General features: G+C 39.4%; 1 long non-coding RNA gene across 3 annotated transcripts in view; it reads left to right on the forward strand.

Moving 5' to 3' along the window:
- LOC309663976 overlaps positions 1–23,518 on the forward strand; it is a 307,408-nt gene that overhangs the window by 76,200 nt on the left and 207,690 nt on the right. For 2 of the 3 annotated variants that reach the window (XR_014265525.1, XR_014265527.1), the window contains one exon: positions 348–498. The exons of the other annotated variant lie outside the window; for it this stretch is intronic. This is a non-coding gene — a long non-coding RNA (uncharacterized lncRNA). The remainder of the gene's footprint in view (positions 1–347; positions 499–23,518) is intronic. 3 annotated transcript variants of the gene reach the window in all.

Genomic DNA, 23,518 nt, shown 5'->3' on the forward strand with positions numbered 1-23,518 from the left:
TGAGCTCTCCATTCCTCTTCTAGGGACTCTAATCTCTGTTCTTGTGATTCGTTGTAGTATCAGGAAGCAACATATCTGGGCTGGATAACCTCTGTTCCCGATAGAAATGCTCTCACCGAGTTAAAAATCTAGTATTATGCTCTGCGCCTTTATGAGATTCAGTATAAGAATTATCTATTGGAACATGCTTTTGCATTTTTTCTTGCAAATATTGCTGAGAATGTTGTACCTTATGTTACCTAAAATCTATTGTTAAAAAAATTAAGTGATACATTCTTTCTGGATTTAGAACATTAGCTTTGCTTGTAATACAAGTTAGAAACCAGGTGTTTGTCTTTGTGCTTTAGGTACCAGGAAACTCATGCTTTATCCCTAGAACTCCTCCAATGGCAGTTTTGTACAGATCGGAGAAAGTGGTGAACTCAGACAGCAGAGTCAGGCACAAGAAGGAGGATATTATTTGGTGTCCATTCAGTTGCTGTGCCTATTATGGCTTAGGTAGGTACAACACTTTCAATTTTAATGATCTCATTAGAATTTTTTTCTCCAAGAATTTGCTGTTCCTGAAGTGCTAGATTTTCAGAAAGGAAGAAATGCATTTCATTTTCTATAAATATCAAAATTAATTACTCATCGTTATAACTAATCATTAAAATTCAAAATTAGATGAGAATGTTCTTAATAGATTTGTTTAAGCCTTGAAGAGGTCCATTTTATTATAGCATCTACAGCTCTACTATTTGTGGAAATTATGACATAAGGTTCATAATTGAATTAAGCCAATACCTTTGCCCAAATCCTAAGAAGAAATAAACAGAAGATGGTGGATAAAACTATGGTATCTTATTAGGAAAAGTGTAGGCAATTGAGTAGAATTGTTTTTGTAGATCTCACCCTAGTTTATCTAGTTGGGAACATATTCATTCATTCACTCATTCATTCTTTCAGTCATTCAACATGCGAGTCTAATATGTTCCAGGGGCCATTTTAGGTCCCAAGGATACATCAGTTAACAGAACAGATAGAATTCCCTGCCTTTATAGAATTTGCATTCTAATGGGGAGGGGGGAAGACAGTCAGTAAAACAAATAAAAAATATATGGTGTAACAGTTGGTATTAAGTGCTGTGACGAAAAGTCAAGAGGATAAGGCAGAGATAGGGTGCTTTGGGTGTGAGGGTGGAATTTGCTATTTTAAATAGTGTGACCAGGTGGCATCTGAGCATAGATCGGAAGGAGAGAGTGATGTCTCTCTGGGAAGAGTTTCCATGCAGAGGGAACAGTTTGTGCAGAAACTCCAAAGCAAGGTTGTGCTTGGAGTATTTGAGGAAAGTGAGGCGACAGATGTGGCAGGAATGGAGGATGGGAGGAGAGTGGTGGGAGGCCATCGAGGGATGAGAGAGCCAGAGCATGCAGGCCATTTTAAAGGGCTTTAAAAATGAGATGGGGAACAACTGGAGGGTTTTGAGCAGAGGAATAACATGGTCTGACATGTTTTAAGAGCATCATCTGGTTGCACTGTGGAGAACAGACTGCGATGGGGAGATGTGGGACCAGTGAGAGCAGGAAACCTAGCTGGGAGATGATGGTCACTTGGACTCAGGTTATAGTGGTGAAAGTGGGGAAAAGTGGTCAGATTCTGATTCTGTTTTGAAAGTAGAGCCACTAGGGTTGCTGAGTATTAGAGAAGGAGTTAACGAAAGAGAGATGAGTTTTTGGTCTGAGCCAGAGCTTCAAGAAATGCAGTCTGGAGTTGCCACACATTGGATGAGGAAGACTGTGGGAGGAAGATCAGGAGTTTGGTTTTGGACAGATTAAGTTTGAGACGGTCCAAGTGGTAATATCCAATAGGTAGTTTGATAATATAAACATTAACTCAAAATTAATATTACAGTTACTAGAAATATTATATATACATATGTAGAAATAATATATTATTAATGATATTATTAAATTTTAATATGTTTGTGTTACTACATTTTAAGAGAGACACTAACAAGTTAAATATATTTTGAAGAGGATGACTGAGACGGCAAGCACAGGAAACCATATTGGATAAGCAGCCTTTGAAGGAAACAGAGATGTTTAGCATAAAGAGGAGCGGTCCTAGGGTAGATGTGTTTCTTTACATGCTGGAAGGGCTACCTTGAAAAGGGATAGCGAATGAACTTTACCTGTCATTCTCTGAGATGGATAGAAGTTATAGGAAGCCCGGTTTCAGGTCAATGTAAGATTATACACATGGACACATTTTTATGAGTAGAATTTCTGTGTTCTTCTGCAGCAGGATGGATTCTCTTCTGAAGTAGTGATGCCTTATTGCTGGAAGTGTTTGACTGGAGACTTGCTGAGGATATTGTAGAGGGGACTGGATGGAGGGTTAGATTAAGGTTCATTTCTTTTTGTTTCTGTGTATTTTTCCTAGGGACCAAAGTACTCCATGTACCAATGCACCATCATGAATATTTTTTCTTGTATTGTGTTTTAAGATTTCATGGGTCTATGAGTTTCTCCCAAATTAAACTATAAACCTCTTGAGGACCGGAACATGTTTTTATCCTCTTTGTATTCCCTGATGCACTTGGTACAAGATTTTGTATATAACGAGTACTCAGAAAAATATTTTGTGGTTGAATAATTTTGCTTCCAAGGCATCCTTATCCAAAATGCAAACACTACTGGGAAGGGGAGTTCATACCCAGCCTAACACCTTATTGTGGCTAAATTGACAGGACCAGTTTAATCCTTGAAATTCTGAGGGTCTAGAGTGGAAGAAGGTTGTCAAATGAGGAAAAGAAAATTCACCAAAAATTCATCTTTGTCTATGGCTGCTTCTGCCTGCGTATAAAGTCTACCTAAAATGTCAACTGTTGTGGTATTGGAGTATTAAGAATACGTATTAGAAAAATGGTACTGATGGACCTATTTGCAGGACAGGAAAAGAGATGCAGACATAGAAAATGGACTTGTGGACACAGGAGGGGAAGGGGTGGGGGGGATGAACTGAGAGAGTAGCATTGACATATATACACTACCATGTGTAAAATAGATAGCTAGTGGGAAGCTGCTGTATAGCACAGGGAGCTCAGCTCGGTGCTCTGTGATGACCTAGAGGGATGGGGTGAGGGTGGGTGTGAGGGAGGCTCAAGAGGGAGGGTATATATGTATACATATAGCTGATTCACTTTGTTCTACAGCAGAAACTAACACAACGTTGTAAAGCAATTATACTCCAATAAAAAAAAAATACGTATTAGAGTCCAAAATATCTGAATGATATTTTAGAGGTTTGAAAGAATTAAAGAACGTCCAAGACAGTTACTTCTTCTGCTTTCAGAGAGTACTTCCAACAGTGAGAAAATCTTGTTAATTCACGTCTCTTACTTCTATAGACTTCACAGAAAACTAGTAGCAGAGATTCAATGAGTTCCTTGCCATAGAAGGTGTTAAATTAGAGGATTAATAACCACTCTCAAGCCAGCCATCCATTCATCCACCCATCCATCCACCCACCCATCCATCCATCCATGCGTCCATCCACCCATCCATCCATCCATCCACCCATCCAATGAACATTTATTGAACACATACTGTGGACTGAACAGTGAGGGGTTCCGTGAAGGACTGTAATCTTGAGGAGCTCACAGGTGAGTAGGAGAACCTATCTAACATTATGGTACACTGTGTTAAATACTGTGCATTGGAAAAACAAAGTTCCATTAGGTCAGAGAGGAAAGAGCAACTAACTTCTCGGGGAAGTTGGGAAATTCTTCCTGGGGCAATGCCATTTGAACTAACAAAGCTTTTTTGTGATCCTCCCTCAACCCCCCCAACCCAAGGCAGTGTATTTCTCTCTGCTGTCTTCCTGTGGCACTTGTTACCTGCTTCTGATTACAGCAGTGCCCTGTTTATTGCAATTATCTGTTTACTGTCTACCTCTCTGCCTGGCCAGTACTCTTTAGTGGCAGAGACTTTGTCTTATCATCTCTGTCCCTACCCAGTATCCAACACAGGTCGAAAGTTGTTTGTTAACAGACTCAAAATAAATGAATCTTGAAGAATAAGTTGAAATGTGCCAGGTCCAGGAGGAGGGAGAAGGGCGTTCAAGACAGAGGCATGAACCTGTGAGAAGTTATGGAGGCGTCTAAGGGTATAGTGTGTTAGGAAAATGGTGAGTGGGTTTGGAAGACTGACATGGAGGGAACATTCAGGGGAGGGTTGGGAGATGATGACCGAGGGATGAAGCATGACATTCTCATGGGTCCACTGGAGGTGAAATGACTCAGAACATAGAGCATTTTAAAAACCATCAAGCAATACATGTTGCAGCTGTCCCTGAACCCAGCTCCAGCCTCCGGACTCTGGCCTCTCTCCAACCTTCACTCCACGTTGAGCCTCGCTCATCCCTTGTGATCATGTTTGCTTTCTTCTGAGGGTTTGCAAAGCAAATTTTGCATTTTAGTTGTAGGTTTAACTACATTCTATTTATATCTTTCTTATCCCATGGACAGAGAAATATCCTTTGTTCCTTATTGAAATGACTTGATTGCATCTACTTTCTAAATTATTCCATGAGAAATTAAACAGTCCTTTTTTTTCAATCATTCATTGTTCCTAGTGACTGGCTTCATCACCATCCACCCAGTTTCCCCAGCTAGAAATCTGGACTTTATCCTAAGCCCTACTTTTCCCAAAGTGCTGTCTTCCGATCAATATCAGGTCTTCCTAGTCTAATGTCCAAACGAATCTTGACATTGTTTTCTTCTTTTTATTCATATAGCCTGAGTTCAGGCCACTTTATCTGTCACTGGATTATTGAAACAACATCTTAAATGGTCTCCCTACCTCTACTTTTCTGTTTATCTCTATCTATCTGTCTATCTATCTATCTATATCAATAAAAATCCAGCCACTGCAGTTATATTTCTTTTTTTTAATTTAAAAATTTAAAAATTGTGGTAAAATATACATAACGCAAGGTTTACCATTTTAACCATTTTTAGGTGTACAGTTCAGTGACATTAAGTACGTTCATGTTGTTGTGGTACCATCAGCACCATCCATTTCCAGAACTTTTTCATCACCCTAAACTGAAGTTCTAAACCCATTAAACACTAATTGTCCATCTTCTTCTTCCCCCAGGCCCTGGGCACTACCATTCTACTTTCTGTCTCTGTGAATTTCACTACTCTAGAAACCCCATTATAAGTAGAGTCATACAGTACTTGTCCTTTTGTGACTAGCTTATTTCACTTAGTATAATTTCCTCAAGGTTCACCCATGTTGTAGCATGTGTCAACATTTTTGTCCTTTTTCAGGCTGAATAATATTCCACAGTATGTATATACCACATTTTGTTTATCCATTCATACACTGATGTCTATGATATTTATTAAATATTATTACTCTTAGAACTTTATTGTAACTTGTCCCTGTTACTCTCAGGATACAGCTAAAAGGCTTTACTATGGTTTGCGGGGCCCCCACCTAACGCTGCAGCTTTCATTCTATTTATGTCCCCTTACACTCTCCACTTCAGTCAGGCGACCTGGCCTTGCCTCCATCTCTTTCACATCTGGGCCTTTGTCCCAGCTTCTTCCTCAGCTTACGATGCCATTTTTCAGGATGAGCCCAGCTTTTACCTCAGGACTCAGCTCAAGACATCACCTCCTCCAGGAAGCTTTCCTCCTCTCATCCAGGCTAGGTTAGGCATCTTTTTTGTGCTCCTGGAATCCCCTGAAGTTCTCTCTACCAATACTCTTGTCACTCTCAGAGCAAAGACAATGTCTTATTTCCCATTTCATTCCTGGACTCTAGTATATTCTGAGCGCTCAGTTCATTTCTTTGGAACAAATGCATAACCGTGTAGGCAAGTATCTGGAGTCATGGAGGAGGTGGGCGCTGAGGCAGAGGCCTGTGTGAGTGACTAACTCAAGGCCAACAAGAGTGAGGGCGTAATCCCGTGCAGCCTGCCAAATGCTGACTGCCTTCATGCCTGTGGAACCACTGGATGCGGCACTGGTTGAGCACAGTAGAATGACGGGTGTGCACTGAGACGCGCATTCCCAGCCCTCAACTGAGAAGCCCGGTTAGGTGTTTTGGTACTTTCATCACAGTTTTAATCTTTTGCTCTTTTGGTAAATGTGCTTACACCCTTCCTGCCTCTATTCTCCACCAATTCTCCTCCTCACTCTCCTCCCCCTACTCTGAACTTGGAAATAAATTCATATGTTTAGGTCACTTAAACAAAAACGAGATTTTATTCTGTGAAGAAAGTGTTTAGTTTGTAAAAGGATCAATGGGCTATTTTGGATCAAATAACTGTGTTTTCTTTAGCCATTTAAAATGGTCTATTTTCATTTTTTAAGCCATTGCCTTGTGAAAGGACCTAAGAATATCCCCAACTTAGTGTTAGATCCCGTAATTACATTTTCCCATTTTGAAAGCAGTTATGCAGTCCTTACAATAGAGTCAACGCGGCTAAAAATAAACTCCAGGCAGTTCATATTAACTGGGTAATAATAACAGGCAACAAGGAGGCTCCCTGTCCAAATATGATGAAAACAGGAAGTTCATTACACAAGCTGTTCTTTCCTGATAGATCTGAATTCTTAAAGCCTTAACTCAAAAATAATCTCTTCAGGTTAAAAATAAAAGCAGAGAGTTGTCTCTTACTTGTGGCTCAATGGAGATGATAACATTGTAGCTAAATAAATCCACACAGCCATGGGTAGACTGTAACTCCAGATCGCCTGTTTGGAGGAGGAAGGAGGAAGTTTGCAGACCCCTCTCCTGGCAGACAGGCGGCTGGATGCATTTGCCTGGGGGTTTACTGTTTTCTTACCCTGGCACAAGCTGCCAAGGAGATATTGCTTTACTTTGGTACGATGGCAGGAAGGCAGAAAGGCTTCCGGTGTGGAAAGCATTTTTATTTTTCCCTGGGGAGAAAATGGATGAACAGAACACCCCCAGCTCTAAGTGTCTGCCAAGTATTGTAAATTTCAATCCTGGTTTTTCAGGGTGAAGTGGGAATGAGGCCCAAAGGAGGAGGATAAACCCCCTTCCTTATGGAACTCCTTTTCTCTAGTGAGTGTCACTGATTGTAAAGATTCAGATTTTCATGATTAAAGCAAGGTGAGCATGGAGGAAAATCTTAATTTATGTAACTAGAATGAGCCCCACCAGCTCCCTTCCTGAAACCAAGTCCCAGTCCTCCAGGGTGTCACTGGACGCAGTGAGGGGGCCCGTGACCTTGCCATCCGCCTCCTCTTTGGGAATCTCACTACTTGTTACCACGGCCACCAGTAGGGTCACCCTGCTCCAAGCAGTCATCACATCTTTCCTTAATTTCCTGTAACATAGCGGAGACCAGGTTGGAAGTTTCAGTAAAGACTTGGCTATAGGATTGAGGTGGGGAAGAGGATGGGAGTAACAAAGAGTTGTCAGTCACAGAGAGTGACAAGTGTGCACTGATCTGGCTCAGCAGATGCAGTTTTCTCTCCCCAGGCTGGGTCAGTAGCATCTTTAGGGTTTGCCTTGAGCAAAAGAGCATGCTTGGGGAGCACTAACCTTGCGAATGTCCCCAGACCCTCCCAGCTATTCTTATTCCACTTCATGGTGGCTGTACTCCATCTTCCTGGAGAGTGATCTTTGTTTCTCTAACCGCACAACAAATCTCGGAATACGTGCATCCTGGGAAGGGGGTTCTTGCCACTTTTGAAGTGATAACAGATAGGGCCAGTCACAGGAGGCATCAGGAGGGCCGTATTGCCAAGGCCTCACATTTAAGAAGAGTCTTACATGTAGACTTTTGATGTTATTTCCAAATGGGATTAGCATACCCACAGGCATACACTGATCTAATTGTATTTTTTAAAAGGTATCACACATGACTTTAAACTCTATTCTGTGACCAGATTACATTGGCTATTGGGTATGATAAATTTTGTAAGTTGTAAACCTGCAGGTAGCACAATTATATTGGACTATATATATTTATTGAGTGTAAACATTTAGAATATATCACAATTTTTGTAATGCTCTTTTGGAATTTCTTCATTTTTCTAAAATACTGCCATTCTCAGGAATTGGAAGTGGTCTGGCCTCTGAGAGGCCCTGACCATACACCTTCTCCACCTGCCATGCTGCCCATGGGGAGTGGTGGACTTCTGTAAGAGAAGGAGGGAGGTTTATAGAGATGCTCTCTCGTGGTGGATGAACGCAGTGGTTCTTAAACTTGACCTGTGCAACAAAATCTCCTAGGAAGCTCATTAGAAATGACATACGATGAACTGAGAATTTCTGGCCCAGACCCAAGATCTTGACTCAGGGGGTTTGAGACTACTCCTTGAAAAGCCCTGCAACAGATTGTAGAGGAGCTTTTGGGGGAAGGTCAAAGGGTAAAAGAGGTCCCCTTTGGGAAATAAATAATGATTCCCTCTGGGGACAGTGAAGACTCTGTCAGAGAGAGAGGTTCCCCCGACTAGAATCAGTAAGGAAACAGAGCAAGGGACCTGGTAGTTGAGAGAGCAGAGGGTAGGCAGGGACGGCTGTCGAGCCTGGGTGCAGAGAGCGTGGGGCCCACTGGGGAGATGTTTGAATGGGCACACCAAGGGATAGACAATTATGTCAGAGAGACATGGGAGGGGACAATTTCTGGAAGACCTCACTGGAGAGAAGTGGTGAGAAGACCTCAGGGTAGAGCCAGCATGTCCCAGAGGTTTGGAAAGCTGAGCACGAATCTGAAGAAGGTAGTGGAGGCTCTGGGCTTGGTGTAGCAGGAAGCCTGGAACCAATCACTCCCTCCACTAACTGTGAACAAGCTGTAATCCTCCCCACAGGTCCCTTAGCTAATACATGGACAGTGAAGACCGACTTCTTATGACATTTTGATTGATTTATCTTTTGTCAAAACAAGAGAGTATTAAGAGTACTGAGATAGCGGAGGGAGCTATCTTAAGCTGTGGGGTAAGGAGTGTTTTTATAGATACTTGAGTTATGGTTTGAGCTAAGTGAAGTGTGACATTCCTTCATAGATCAACCTGTGTCTCTCATACCATCAGCTTCTGCCACAGGGTCAATATTATACATTTAAAAATTATAGTTTAAACATATCCATTTCATTTTCATGGTCAACTTATAACTCACAGTGCTAACAAATCCAAAAATTCTTCTGTGTTACTTTTGTCCATTCCAAGAACCTACCACAGAACCCTTCCTATGAGTAATAAGGGAAATATAGCTACTCTTCATATGATTAAATAATTATTGGGCTTTCTTTGGTTTTAAGTATCAGTGATCTTTGCTACATGTTTTTCTTAACTTTAAATTTCACTTCTTTAATTCTCACTGCTGATAGCTACTGTGCTCCATAGTTTGGACTTATCTGTGTAGCAACTTGACTAGGAGCCATTTGAGCTAACAGTACAATTCTCAAACTTTCTGGATTGCAAAGCTCTATTGTTTCTTGACTTCCACGTATTATCCATTTTTTCCCCTAGTGGAACAACATTAATAGATTACAGCAAAAAGCTGTAACAACCCGACTCCTATTTTACTTCTGTTGGTGGTGGTGGTTTCCAAGGTATAAAAAATAGAAACCATAGTGTTAATAGGGCTTTGAAATCAAAGATAGTTGTTGGATATGTATGTGTGTTTGTGTGGTTTGTGTGCAGAAAGTCAAAAGATAGTCTACTTTAATTCAACAAATTTATTTATTGCCTGAAATATGCCAGACAGTGTTTCAGTGCTGGGGATATAAGAGTGTACCAAGCACTGATCCCCATTCTCAGGGAACTTACATTCTCATAGGAGAAGACAGATAACAAAGGGAGTGACAGGAGGTGGGATATGTGTGCTGTTTTAAAATAGGGTAGCTAGAGAAGGCCTCTGTAATAAGTGACATTTGAACAGAGACTTGAAAAGAGTAAGCAAGCCTAATAGGTATCTGGGGGAAGAGCTTTTTTGGTGGAGGAAACATAGATACAAAGGCCTTGATATAGGAGATTGCAGAGCATCTGGAGGAATATCAAGGAGACCAGTGAGAGTGGAGCGGAATGGATAAGGGGGCAGTGAAAGAACTTAAAGTCAGAAAGTTAGCTGGGGAAGGTCATGTAGAGTCTTTGAGGCCATGGTAAAGACTTTGGAATTTTTTTTCCCTTGGTGAAATGCAAAGCCAATGGAGGATTTTGAGCAAAGGAATGACGTAAACATTTTAACAGGACCACTCTGTCCGCTATAATGGGACTGTGTTAGGCTGAGTTCCCTAGAAGCAGAACCTGAGATGAGGATGTGCATGTGATTTCCAGAGAAATTGGTAGGGGGTGAGGGAGTGGGCTAGAAAGGAAGAAGAATGGCAAGAATGTGATCTCGGGTGCTGCGTAGTAGCTTCAGCCTAATCCCATGGGGAGCTGTGGAGCATAAATTTCACCTTAGAATTTTTCCCACTTGAGACAAGGGAGAGAGGCTTTTTACCTTCACCCTGGTTATTGAGTAAAGACTCTGGGGAAAGGTATGGACAGTGTAAATTCCAGGCACTTCCAGGTGAGGTAGCTTCCATTGCCCAAGTGCAATTCTCACTGATGCACCCACAGCAGCTGAGGGAAGGGCTCACCAACCAAATTGATAAAAGGGATTCCAGAGGGCCTGACTGAGCTATTAGCAACTTCTACATGGAATAAGGGTGGAGTAGAGATCTCAATTAGGAAGCTAATGTAATAGTCCAGAAGAGAGTTGAAGGTGGCTTGGACTAGAGTGTAGCAGTAGAGGTGTTGAGAAGTGGTTGGATTCTGGAAAATTTTGAAGGCAGAGCCCACAAGATTTGCTAATGGATTACCTATAGCACGTGAGAGAAGGAGAAGAATCAGGGACGACTCTAAGATGTGTGGCCTAGCCATGTATTGAGATGAGGAAGATTGTGGGAGGAGCAGGTTTTAGAATGGGGTGACTAGAAGCTCCATTGGAGACATATTAAATTGAAGATGCCTTGTAGATGTCCAGATGAAAATATCAAGGAGGAAATTGGATGTGAGAGTCTGAAGCTGTGAAAATATGTTTCAGTTCCTAGGTTCAGATGACCAGCTGCACATGACACTAAAAGAAAGTGCGTATTTGTTTGAGGTGGCACTGTTGGAAACTTTTATTGGGCTTCTAAGGATGGTTGTGGAGTGAGAAAGCTGTATTAGTTCCACTAAACCCCAAAAAGAACAAAAGGTGAATACTGGACATTATAGGTCAGTAAGCTTGATGACAACTTCAGCTACCATTTCTAAAACAGATCATTAAAGAGACGATTTTTAAGTAATTTACCAAAAGCTGTTATGATTTAGAGGTAACATGGATTCACAAAGAACAAATCAGACCATACTAGCTTTACTTCCGTTTTTGAAAGATATACTTAGGCAGAGAGGTTTGGGAAATTCTGTTGTGTTAGTATATCCTGATTTTTATACAGTGTTTGTTAAATTTTGTTATCATATCCTTCTGACAAAAATAAAGAAATGTGGGCCAGAAAATAGCTATAGTTATGTAGCTTTCTAAGTGGCTCAGCAAGAACAAAGAAGGGTAAACCCTTAGATTTTTTTTTTGCTACCAATTAAGTTTTTATATTACTAGGCCCTTTGCTAAGTCATCACTTTTATCAGCAGCTTAAATAAAAAGCTAGAAAGCATATACATAATCAAATCTGAAGATGACATAACCTGAGGAAAACTAGCTAATATCTTGAATAACAGAATGGAAGCTTAAAAAAGGAGAAACCCAAACTCACAATCTGAAATTTAATAGAGATGGATGCAGAATAAAGCAAAACACTCCATTTTACAGGTTGTGAAAGATCTCACTTCACAGCAAAGAACAGAATTCACAATTTTTTATTCAGAGGTTTATTTTTCATTAAGTCATTTGTGGCATTAAGTTAAGACTGCAGGCTTTGGAGCCATCAGCCTGGGTGAGAGTCCTGGCTCTGCCACTTACCAGCGGTATGATCTAGGGTATGTTTCTTAAAATCTGTGTTTCATTTTCCTTACCTGGAAGAGGAAGATGGTGATATTAGTTCTAACTAATATTGTTGGAATTGTTGTAAGAATTAAACACATGTAAAGTACTTAGAACAGTGCCTGGGACGTATTAAGTGCTCAGTAAATAACTAATATAACTTGTTCAACAGTGTGATCTGGTTGCTAAAAAGGTAAAGCCATTTCTCTGTACAATGGTAGAAATGAGGTGTCAAGATAAAGGGAAGCTCATGGCCCACTGTACTCTTTACTGCTGGGATTTTGTTCAGTGCTGGGTGTCTCTAATTAAAAAAGTATCTTCAGCCTGTGGGAGAGTGAGTGCTAAAGGTGGTCAGGGTATAGAATCATGCCAAGTGAAGAAAAATTGAAAAGATGGGGGTAGAGAACGTGGCTTCTTCTTTTGGAGAAAGATTCAAAAGCTGAATTAAGGCTTTCTTGAAAAATTTGAAGGGTTGTCATGTGGAAAAGGAATTAGATAGAGTCCCTGTGGCTCTGGAGACAGAACCAGGAGCAAAGAGTAGGAATAAAAAGGGATGGGGTGGGACACAGAAGTATTTTAACTTTTTTATGGGTTGAGGGATGACAGAAGCCTGTTCGAGCTCTGCCTCTAAATTACTGTATGATGTCAAGTCTCTTCTGCTGCAGGCCTCAATTTCATAATCTGTGAAAACAGGGTTTGGATTAAATGTGCTATAAAGGGGAAATTATAGTTGGTCTCTCAATGGGCTGTCTTCCTAGACAGTGGGTTTCCTGTCAGTGGAAATGTTTCAGTAGAGGCCACAAGATATATTAGACATTATTGTATTTGATTGGAATTCAATCTAAATGACATTAAAGATCTCTTTCAATTCTGATTCTAGGAAAAAAATTTTTTTGTATGTTTAGGTGACCTATCCATCCCCATCCTCAGCCCTTAGCCCTACTTTCTTGATGGAGATATAGACTCTTAAGTGATTATGTAAGAACTCTATTGATTAGACTGAAGTGTGATTCTTCCCCATTCACATGAAAACTCACAGAGAATTGAATGACTTCCTGAAACAACTCTGTACTAATTCCCTTGGTGCCTAACATGTTGCAGCAGAATTTCTATCGTTTCTCCCATTCTTTGTCCTGAAAGTGGAAAAAGTGAAAAGTACCCACAAGTCACAGGCTCCATATTGCACAGCCCCTAGATTCATGGCTTTGCCTTGAGAATTTGCTGCTGGGGGAGGCTGGGATGTGCAGCTGGGGGGTGGGTGCAGCAGGGAGGGAGGGGCTGAGCACAGCAATGGCAGACTTGACAGAAGCCGTGAGCAGCAGAGATGTGGGACACCATCATCTGTTGCCTGCAGCTGCCAGGCTGACATCATTCTTTTACGGCAAATGTTTATTGACTACTTATCACATGGAGGACACTCTACTAGGCACTCTGAGGGACACCCAGGAGTAAGACACACAGCCTCTTTCTGGCAAGGAGTTTCTAGTCTGTTTGGAAGATAATTACCAGCTAGCAGCAAACACTTTGCATAGTACTTCATTGTTTGCAAAGTGCCTTCAGGCAAATCATTCTCCTTTCAAAAGCCTGTGGGATTAGACCCGTCAAGTACACTCACAACAACCTGTGGGGTACTGTTATTCCCACTTTTCAGATGGTAAATTGTAGCTCTGGACATTAAGCTATTTATCTGAGATCACTCATTTGTGTTGTCTGAAGTGCCCTTGCTGTTGTTGAAGTAGACCTTGGCACATCTTCTGACTCCAATTCCAGTGTTCTTTCTACTACATCACACTAAAGAAATTAAAAAACTAATATATAGGTTATAGTATATATCAAGGGAATTGCCTGGGTAAGATGTGTTATAAGAATTCAGGAATGCAGATCATTGTAACTGGGTACAGAAGGGAGATAGGACTATGGAGATGGGTTAAAGTTTGATTGGTGGAGAACAAGAGAGGGTATTCCAGACAAAGCAAATATTTTATCAAAGGTTGGAGGTTAAGAGAGCAGAAATGTAAGGAGATGTTCATGGGGCTGACATGCTTTGCCACATATTTATGCTGTGCATAACTCCAGGGGTATTGTTCACATAGACTGTGATATAAACAGGATTTCAGGGGTCGTTCAGTGCACAACCTGCACAGTAGTATGGGGACAGCCATGAATGTATGCATCAGTGGAACTGAGTTGGAGAGTTTAGTCAAGAAGTCAGATAGAAACCTGGAGAGATGAACAAAAGACTGATCATGGAGAGATGAGAGAGTTAGGGTAAGGGTTTTCCATTTTAATCTTTAAGCTTTGAATAATTTTTAACCAGAAAAGAGCCACAATGAAAACAGCGTTTTGAGAGATTGATCTGAGGATGTGCAGATTAAATTTGAAAGAAGAGAAGTTGGGGATAGGAGACCCATATAATATTTTGGTCACCTAAACATGAGGTCAAAAAGGGTCTGAACAATGATGGTGGCAATGGGAAGACAAAGAAAATGGCAAACATGGAAGACCTTCTTTCATTAATTCCACAAATGTTCTCTGAGCTTTTAGTAAGTGTAAGGCAGTGTGCTGCATGCCAGAGATTTAATAGTGAGCCAAATAGGCATGACTCTTGCCATTCTGGAGTTTATACACCAGTGAGGGAGTCAGACATTCATCAAATAATCACATAAAGATTAATTATGAACTATAATAATGCTATGAAGGAAAAGTATAAGATGATATGGGAATGTATAGCAGGGTGGAATCTGATCTAGTTTGGGCCACTAGAAATCAGGAATGTTTTCTCTGAATAAAATAAATTTTTTTTGAACTGAGGGTGAAGAGGAGTGAACTATGCAAAGGGAGGTGAGGAAAGGGAGAAGAGCATTCTAGACAATGGGAACAGCATGTGCAAAGGCCCTGTGGTGGCAGGGAACATGCATCCAAAATGGTGAAATGTGATTAGTAGGGTTAGTCTATGGCAAGAAAGTGGAGAGTGCAGACATGAGACTGAAAAGAAAGGCAGGGGTAGATAATATTGGGTCCTTTGTTTTTATTTCAAGAACAGTAAGAAAACATCGGAATATTTTAACCCGGAGGTGACATGTTCAGTTTTGCATTTTGAAATGGATACTCTTGCTGCTATGTGGAGAATAGATGGGGGATGGACACTCAGGGAAACTGGTAAGAGCCTACTGCAGTCATCCAAGAGAGAGATCCTGGTGGATTGGACAATGGAGATGTCAGTGGAGAGAGATTATGAAAGAGGACTTACCAGGACTTGATGACTGACAGGATGTGGATGAAGAAATGAGAAAAATAAATCAGCAGTCAAGGTTTTAGAAAGAGAGTCTTACAGCCTGTTGATACAGTTAAGGGATATTATAGAAAATGGGGGGTGGTGCTGGCTTGATATGCAGTGTTGGGGGCATGATGGGTTATCCAAGTGAAAAGTAAGCAGTAGGATTTGAATTTTAAAAAGAGAGAGAAAAGGATTACAGTCGTAAGATTGGGAACTATTGATAAAGTTGTGGTAGTTAAGATGTGAGTGGAGGGGTCTACAAGTGGGCGGGGGATAGTGAAGAAAAGTAATAGAAGGCTCAGGAGTTGAATTGTGTAGAGCAGCACCACTGGGTAAGGTGAACTGACAAAGTAAGGTGATCCTACAAAGAAGTGGTCACAGAGATAGAAGGGTATGATTATAAGAAAATCAGAAATTTAACCACTAAACATCATCCTTTTTTATTACAACCTCATATATACTTCCCTGAATTAAATAACAATAGACATCTACCAGGAAAAAAATTACTCTGTGGACCGCAATGCTATAGTCCCCATAATGTGGTTGCTTTCAGAGTATAATACTTGCTTAGGGATGGATACAAATCAAGCTGAAGGCTAGGGCCTCCCCAACCCTGCATCTACTCATCACAGGCAGAGAAACTACATTTAGGTTGTAGCTTTTGTTAGTGAGGATTGTGATTCGGAATCGGATTCCACAAGACCTATCCATTTGTAAAATAAATAGACCAAGGACCTAAAATCATCAAAACACTTTTTTTCGACAAAAATAATAAGTATTCTGCTTCTGTATTTAAGTCACAGTGTGTTCTTGTGACCAAAGAACACCAAACTTCCATTCTTATTCCAAATGTCTCTAAAATCCAGCAACACTAGTCTCAGCCCTGAATAAGCACATTAAAAATGAAGTTACCAACTTTCTCTGCTGAACTTTTTCATTCACTTACACGTTTGCCCAAAGACTTCAGTTCTGAAGGATGGTAGCATGCTCGATTTGTGCCAGCTCTTGTCAGGAGTTATGGGCCAAACTGGTTATTTTTGGGTATGAAATCAACTTTAGCCTGGCATCAATGACTTAATGCACTTGCAAGACAAAACATTTAAGTGAAAGTCAACTGTGTTCCCTTTTTCAAAAAGTCTTTTGTGAGAGCAAAGATCAGGTGGCTTCTTCCAGCCAAGATTATATTCAAAGTTGAGTATTCGAAAGACAAAATGGAGAAGTTCAAGTCAATGAATTGGGTAATTCGTTTATTTTATAGTTAGTTGAAAAATTAAAGCAAGACATCCTTATTGTCCCTCTGCTTCTATGCGCAGAGGGATGGGCATGAAGAATCACTCCTTGATAACCCCCTTGTAGAGTTTTGAACCTGGTGAGTCATCTCTGGATCACTGTCCCGTAGTAAGGTGGTAAAGGTCCCTGTCTTCTTGTAGTGTCCCTGGGATTTGTCTCACTCTGTTCTCGGAGTTTCTTCTGAAATGCTACTTCTCCCACTCCCCTGCCAAGATCTGAGGCCAGCATTTCAGCTGGGTAGGGGTGACCGCTCCTCCAACCTAAGTGCAAGGGGTTCATGGAAGTATAAGGAGAATCAAGCTCTATGTATGCCAGAAGTCAGTGCAGAGCCAGGACTTTATAAAAAGTTTACATTTTTATAAATTACATCTAGGGAGGTACCACCTGAAATATAAACCTTTAGCAGCATTTATTAACCTTTTAAAAAATTAAGGTATAATTTATATAATGAAATGCTCAGATCTTTAAGTTCAATCAGCTTTGACAACTGCCTATCAAGACATAAAATCTTATCATCAGCCCAGAATGTTCCCTCATGCCCCTTGCTGGTCAGTTCCTATACTCACCCTTCAACTATTGAGCTCCTTTCTATCACCATAGGTTAGTTTTGCCTGCTCTAGAATTTCTTATAAATGGAATCGTACAATATGTGCTCTTTTGTGTTTTGTTTCTTTTACTGAGCATAGTATTTTCAAGATTCATTCATGCCATGTGTATCACTAGTTCAGTCCTTTTTATTGCTGAGTAGTGTTCCATTCATTGAATGTACCACAGTTTTAAAAAACTTCCTTCCCCTGTTGATGGACATTTGGATTGTTTCCAGTTTGGGGCTACTATGAATAAAACTGCTATGAACATTCTTATATAAAGCTTCATTTAAACATACATTTTCATTTCTCTTGGGAAAATAAAAATATCTATGAGTAGTGTTTCTGGGTCATAAGGTAAATAGATCTATTTTTAACTTTTAAAGAAACCGCTAAACACTTTTCCAAAGTTGTACTATTTTACACTCCCACCAGAACAAATGAAAACTTAGGTTTCTCTACATCCTCTTCAACATCTGGCATTGTTGATAATTTTTTTTTTATTACAACTGTGTGTGTGTGTGTATGTGTGTATGTGTGTGTGGTCTCTCACTGTATTTTACTTTGCAGTGGTATCTCATTGTATTTTACTTTGCATTAACCTGATGACTAATGTTGTTGAATATTTTTACATGTGTTTATAGGCCATTTGTGTATCTTCTTTTGTAAGCTATCTGTTCAAGTTTTATGCCCATTTAAAAAATTGAGTTCTTTGTCTTTTTATTATTGATTTACAGGATTTATTTTTATGTTCTAAACATACTTTCAGATATATGTATTGTGAATATTTTTTCCAGTCTGTGGCTTGCCTGTTTACTCTCTTGATGGTGTCTTTTGATGAGCAGTTTAAGGTAATACCATTTGTCAATGTTTATCTTTCATGGTTCATGCTTTCTCTATCCTTCTTGAGAAGTTTTTGCCTACTGCAATGTTGTAAAGATTTTCTCCTACGTTTTTTTTCCCCTAACTTTATTGTTTTACCTTTACATTTAAGTCTATGACCCATCTCTGCAATGATATTTGTGTATGGTGTGAGGTAGGGGTCAAGATTCATATTCATTCTCTCTCTCTCTCTCTCTCATTTGCTGGCTTGCACTTGCTCTCTCTCTCTCTCAGTTTTGGTATGGATATCCAGTTATTCTAACCCAGTTATTGAAGGTATTTTCCTTTCTCCACTGAATTGCTTTGGTGCCTTGTCAAAAGTCTTTTGACTATATGTGTCTATTTTTGGATTCTCTATTCTATTTCTAGTCTTGCTTACTTTTCTAAGTGTTGTTAATGATTTTGAAATAGGAATAGACTGAGATTCTTAGGTATATAGAGGTGTATGAATTAGAGTACGAGTCCCATAGTAAGCATCTTTTACCACTTGAAGATTTTGTGTGTGTGTGTTTAGTGAACACAAGATCACTTATTTGATTCCCATGTGAGTGCCCAGGGGAAGTGGTTACAAAGAGCCAGAGTGTTGCTGTGTTTTGGCTTTTGTATACTTGCTGCTTACAGCAACATCTTTCAAGATTGAGATGCGCTCAGGCAAAGATTAGCTGATCTGAGAGCAGAAACAGAGGGAATAGAGAGAGTCTAGAAATGTAGGACCTGGCAGGGTTGGAAAAGCCAACTATTCCTGAAGCCAAGTAAGCTGCTGTCTTTCTACTCAAGCCTATTATTTCAAATGGTTGCAGTGTAGCTGCCATGAGTTGAAAGAGGTAAAATCTAACCCATACGTGATCTTTTGCAATTAGTTTAAAAATTTAGCTGAATTCTTCTTATCCATTACATGGTACCCAGTGTCTCTTCTTCTGTTGCCTTGGCTCAGATGAGGCAGTTCTCCTGTCCTGGCTCTCCTAGGAAGGTCCTGTCTTTCCTTAGAATTCAGGTTGCTTGTTTGTCTTGCAACTGCAGCTCTCTGATGGTTCAAGAGAAGTTATGATTTGTAGCCTGTCCAGCTTTTTATTGTTGTTAGGGTTGGACTGAGCTCTTTCCAGCTTTTTATATCCCAGGTAGAAACAGAACTCCCAAGAGGGTGATTTATAAATGTATTCTTCACTCTGTAAAATAACTTTTTGTAATATTCCTTTGGATTGCAATTCCTATTACCATTCCACTCCCCATTACCACTCCAGTGTCTTTCTCTATTGGATCTTACTCATCTGCCTCTATACCTCATACCTCCTGGAGGGTATGACTCGGCATTTATTTATATTCCCAGTCACTTGCACAGAACCTGGCACAACTAAAAGACCCTGTTTGTTGATTAACTGATGAAAGGAATACCTTGACCAATCTCACTTCACAGATGCCTATCTGTCTTTCAAGACCAAAAGCCATGTCACCTCCTCTAAGAAAACTCTGTAAGTTCCCTTAGGAAGAGTTAGTTGCTCCTACTCTGTGTCTCCTTAATACTTTGTACATTTCTCCACTGGCATTGTGTATGATGATAATTTTTATATCTTTTAGTCTAGATTGTGAATTTGTTGGGAGCACAAACCAGTTCTTAATCTATATCTTCAGGTACCTAGAACGATGTGTGGTACCTATAACTATGACTCTATTGAATGTATACATAAAATGGGTTTTCTAAATGTCTTTGTTGAATGATTATACAAAATGGGTTTATATTTATGCAACTTTTCGTTACACGATTAATAGCATAAAGAAGTGCGCTTGTAACAGGATGCGTATATGTGTATGAGTATGTTTTACCTCCTAGTGATGTAGATAGTTGCAGAATTTGCTTAGGGCAAAGATGGAAATCATGTGGCACCTCTGCCACCATTTTCTCCTTGTGTGCCCGTGGCAGACAAACCATTTCAGGTTTGTTTTTCCTATTTGATCTCAGGTACGAACTCGACACCCTACCTTCCAATAACAGCTCCACCAATGGGTCAGATTTGGTGCATGAAGTAAAGATTATCTTCCCTTCTCTATTTTAAGGGGCTCCTGAGGCAACAAGCTGGGAGGTCACCTTTGATGCCCTTGCTGGATTGTACCTAGAGGGAAGATTCTAATAAGCTGCATACACTTTGCAGATTCCTGTCTCTCAGAACTTAATCACATTTGCATTTGGCTATGATCAGACGGTGGAAACACAAACTCCAAACTGTCAATCAACTTGGGCTTCTTTTCCAACTTTTCCTATATCAATTTCTTTAAAAAAATCTTTGAACACCAAAATTATACAGCTAGTTTTTAAACAATTACAATGTTTTATATCTATATACTTCATTATAGTTGGTAACCTAGAATTGTTAATTATTGAAAATATAGTTTAGGAGGTATGCGTATGAATATGTGTATGAGTTCATGCATACATGTGTGTAAACTGAGCTATTCATGAGATTTGGGGGAGAAAAGAGGGAAGATATTTACTGAAAATGTATTTTTTATATAGTCCGGTTTTTACCTTTAAATATCAGTAGAAAAATTTCTGAAGAATATAGATTCTGGCATGTAATTTATCTTCAAAACAGAAATTAAACCTAACCAGTTATAAATTTGAGTTTCTTTCTGAATTAACCATGTTGGCATTACCCCAGCTACCTCCTTATGTTCACATGGTTGCTTCCAGACTCTATGTAGAATTTTATGCCTCTGTAGTATCAAATTTGTTAAATGGCATATTTTTATATCAGTAATTTTTATAGCATATTGTTATTCCAGACTTTTACATGCCTCTAATTTATTCTTAACTTCAGTATAGCAGTATTGATTTTTTTCTTCTAAGTTTGATGGTCTGAACACTTTAGTTGTGATTTAGAGTCATTTAAATACCATCACTAATTTGTACTTCATTTCCTATTCTTTTGCAAACTTTAGACATTTGAACAGGTAAAACAGTAAATATTAATGCTCCTCAAGTTTCTTCTTTATATCTCTTTGAGAGACATTTAGATTATTTCTTAATATGATTGAAATAAAGTGTTTCTGATAACCTTGGATTGTTCATGATACTTAAATGCAGGATGGTTAAGAACAGTTTTGATTGCAAATCAAATAGAACCCGGTGCAGTTTCCTTAAATGATATTCCCTCTTCTTAGTCCCCTAATAGTGAGTAAGTTGGTCATAATGTTTCTTTTCTGTAGAATTAATATCAATGCCTTTTATAAAATGAGGTCATTGGGTTACAGAGTTGGCCTTAAGAAAGATTTTGTGACAGTGTCCTTTCTCAGCTATCTGGGTACCATGTTTCTGTCAGGATTATGGTCAAAGGTAACATGGATGAGGAAGGCTGGTGAGGCATGTTTTGGTTGCTATATAAAGCAAGGTTCACAAGTGCAGCAATCATAAGATTGATTTTTTTCCTTGGATATTTTGTTTGCAGTTGAGATAAGCTGCCACCAGGTATCTTGGTATCTTGGTTATCTGGCCTATGGTGCAAATAGCTTTAATGGAAGACCTGTTCATAGTATCCATTTTCTGTTTTAATTGTATCATTTTATTATTGGCACAAAATTATGACCACATTAATGAAAATAAAAATAAAGATGAAAAAAATTAAACTAAAACTCAATTGTCTTTTCTTTTCCCTTGCTGATATTTTGTTTGTATCCATTTAAAACTATAATTTGTGTGTAGTTGTAAACATAGATTTTTTTCTATCTGTCTACCCACCCACTCTATCTATCTATCTATCTCTAATTGGTAAACATAGTTTTTGATATGTAATCTTCTATTCTAATTTTAAAATAAATATCAAGAGGGCAGAGAGCAGAAGCAAGAAAAACTACAATCCTGCAGCCTGCGGACCAAAAACCACAGTTACAGAAAGATAGAGAAGATGAAAAGGCAGAGGGCTATATACCAGATGAAGGAACAAGAAAAAACCCCAGAAAAACAACTAAATGAAGTGGAGATAGGCAACCTTCCAGAGAAAGAATTCAGAATAATGATAGTGAAGATGATCCAGGACCTCGGAATAAGAATGGAGGCAAAGATTGAGAAGATGCAAGAAATGATTAACAAAGACCTAGAAGAATTAAAGAACAAACAAACAGAGATGACCAATACAATAACTGAAATGAAAACTACACTAGAAGGAATCAATAGCAGAATAACTGAGGCAGAAGAACGGATAAGTGACCTGGAAGACAGAATGGTGGAATTCACTGCTGCGGAACAGACTAAAGAAAAAAGAATGAAAAGAAATGAAGACAGCCTAAGAGACCTCTGGGACAACATTAAACGCAACAACATTCGCATTATAGGGGTCCCAGAAGGAGAAGAGAGAGAGAAAGGACCAGAGAAAATATTTGAAGAGATTATAGTCGAAAACTTCCCTAACATGGGAAAGGAGATAGCCACCCAAGTCCAGGAAGTGCAGAGAGTCCCATACAGAATAAACCCAAGGAGAAACACGCCGAGACACATAGTAATCAAAGTGGCAAAAATTAAAGACAAAGAAAAATTATTGAAAGCAGCAAGGGAAAAACGACAAATAACATACAAGGGAACTCCCATAAGGTTAACAGCTGATTTCTCAGCAGAAACTCTGCAAGCCAGAAGGGAGTGGCATGATATACTTAAAGTGATGAAAGGGAAGAACCTACAACCAAGATTACTCTACCCGGCAAGGATCTCATTTAGATTTGATGGAGAAATCAAAAGCTTTACAGACAAGCAAAAGCTAAGAGAATTCAGCACCACCAAACCAGCTCTACAACAAATGCTAAAGGAACTTCTCTAAGTGGGAAACACAAGAGAAGAAAAGGACCTACAGAAACAAACCCAAAACAATTAAGAAAATGGTCATAGGAACATACATATCGATAATTACCTTAAACGTGAATGGATTAAACGCCCCAACCAAAAGACATAGACTGGCTGAATGGATACAAAAACAGGACCCATATATATGCTGTCTACAAGAGACCCACTTTAGACCTAGGGACACATACAGACTGAAAGTTAGGGGATGGAAAAAGATATTCCATGCAAATGGAAATCAAAAGAAAGCTGGAGTAGCTATACTCATATCAGATAAAATAGACTTTAAAATAAAGAATGTTACAAGAGACAAGGAAGGACACTACATAATGATCCAGGGATCAATCCAAGAAGAAGATATAACAATTATAAATATATATGCACCCAACATAGGAGCACCTCAATACATAAGGCAACGGCTAACAGCTATAAAAGAGGAAATCGACAGTAACACAATAATAGTGGGGGACTTTAACACTTCACTTACACCAATGGACAGATCATCCAAAACGAAAATAAATAAGGAAACAGAAGCTTTAAATGACACAATAGACCAGATAGATTTAATTGATATATATAGGACATTCCATCCAAAAACAGCAGATTACACATTCTTCTCAAGTGCGCACGGAACATTCTCCAGGATAGATCACATCTTGGGTCACAA

Source organism: Balaenoptera physalus (assembly GCF_965194825.1).
Source record: "Balaenoptera physalus genome assembly, chromosome: 7".
Lineage (NCBI taxonomy): Eukaryota > Metazoa > Chordata > Mammalia > Artiodactyla > Balaenopteridae > Balaenoptera > Balaenoptera physalus.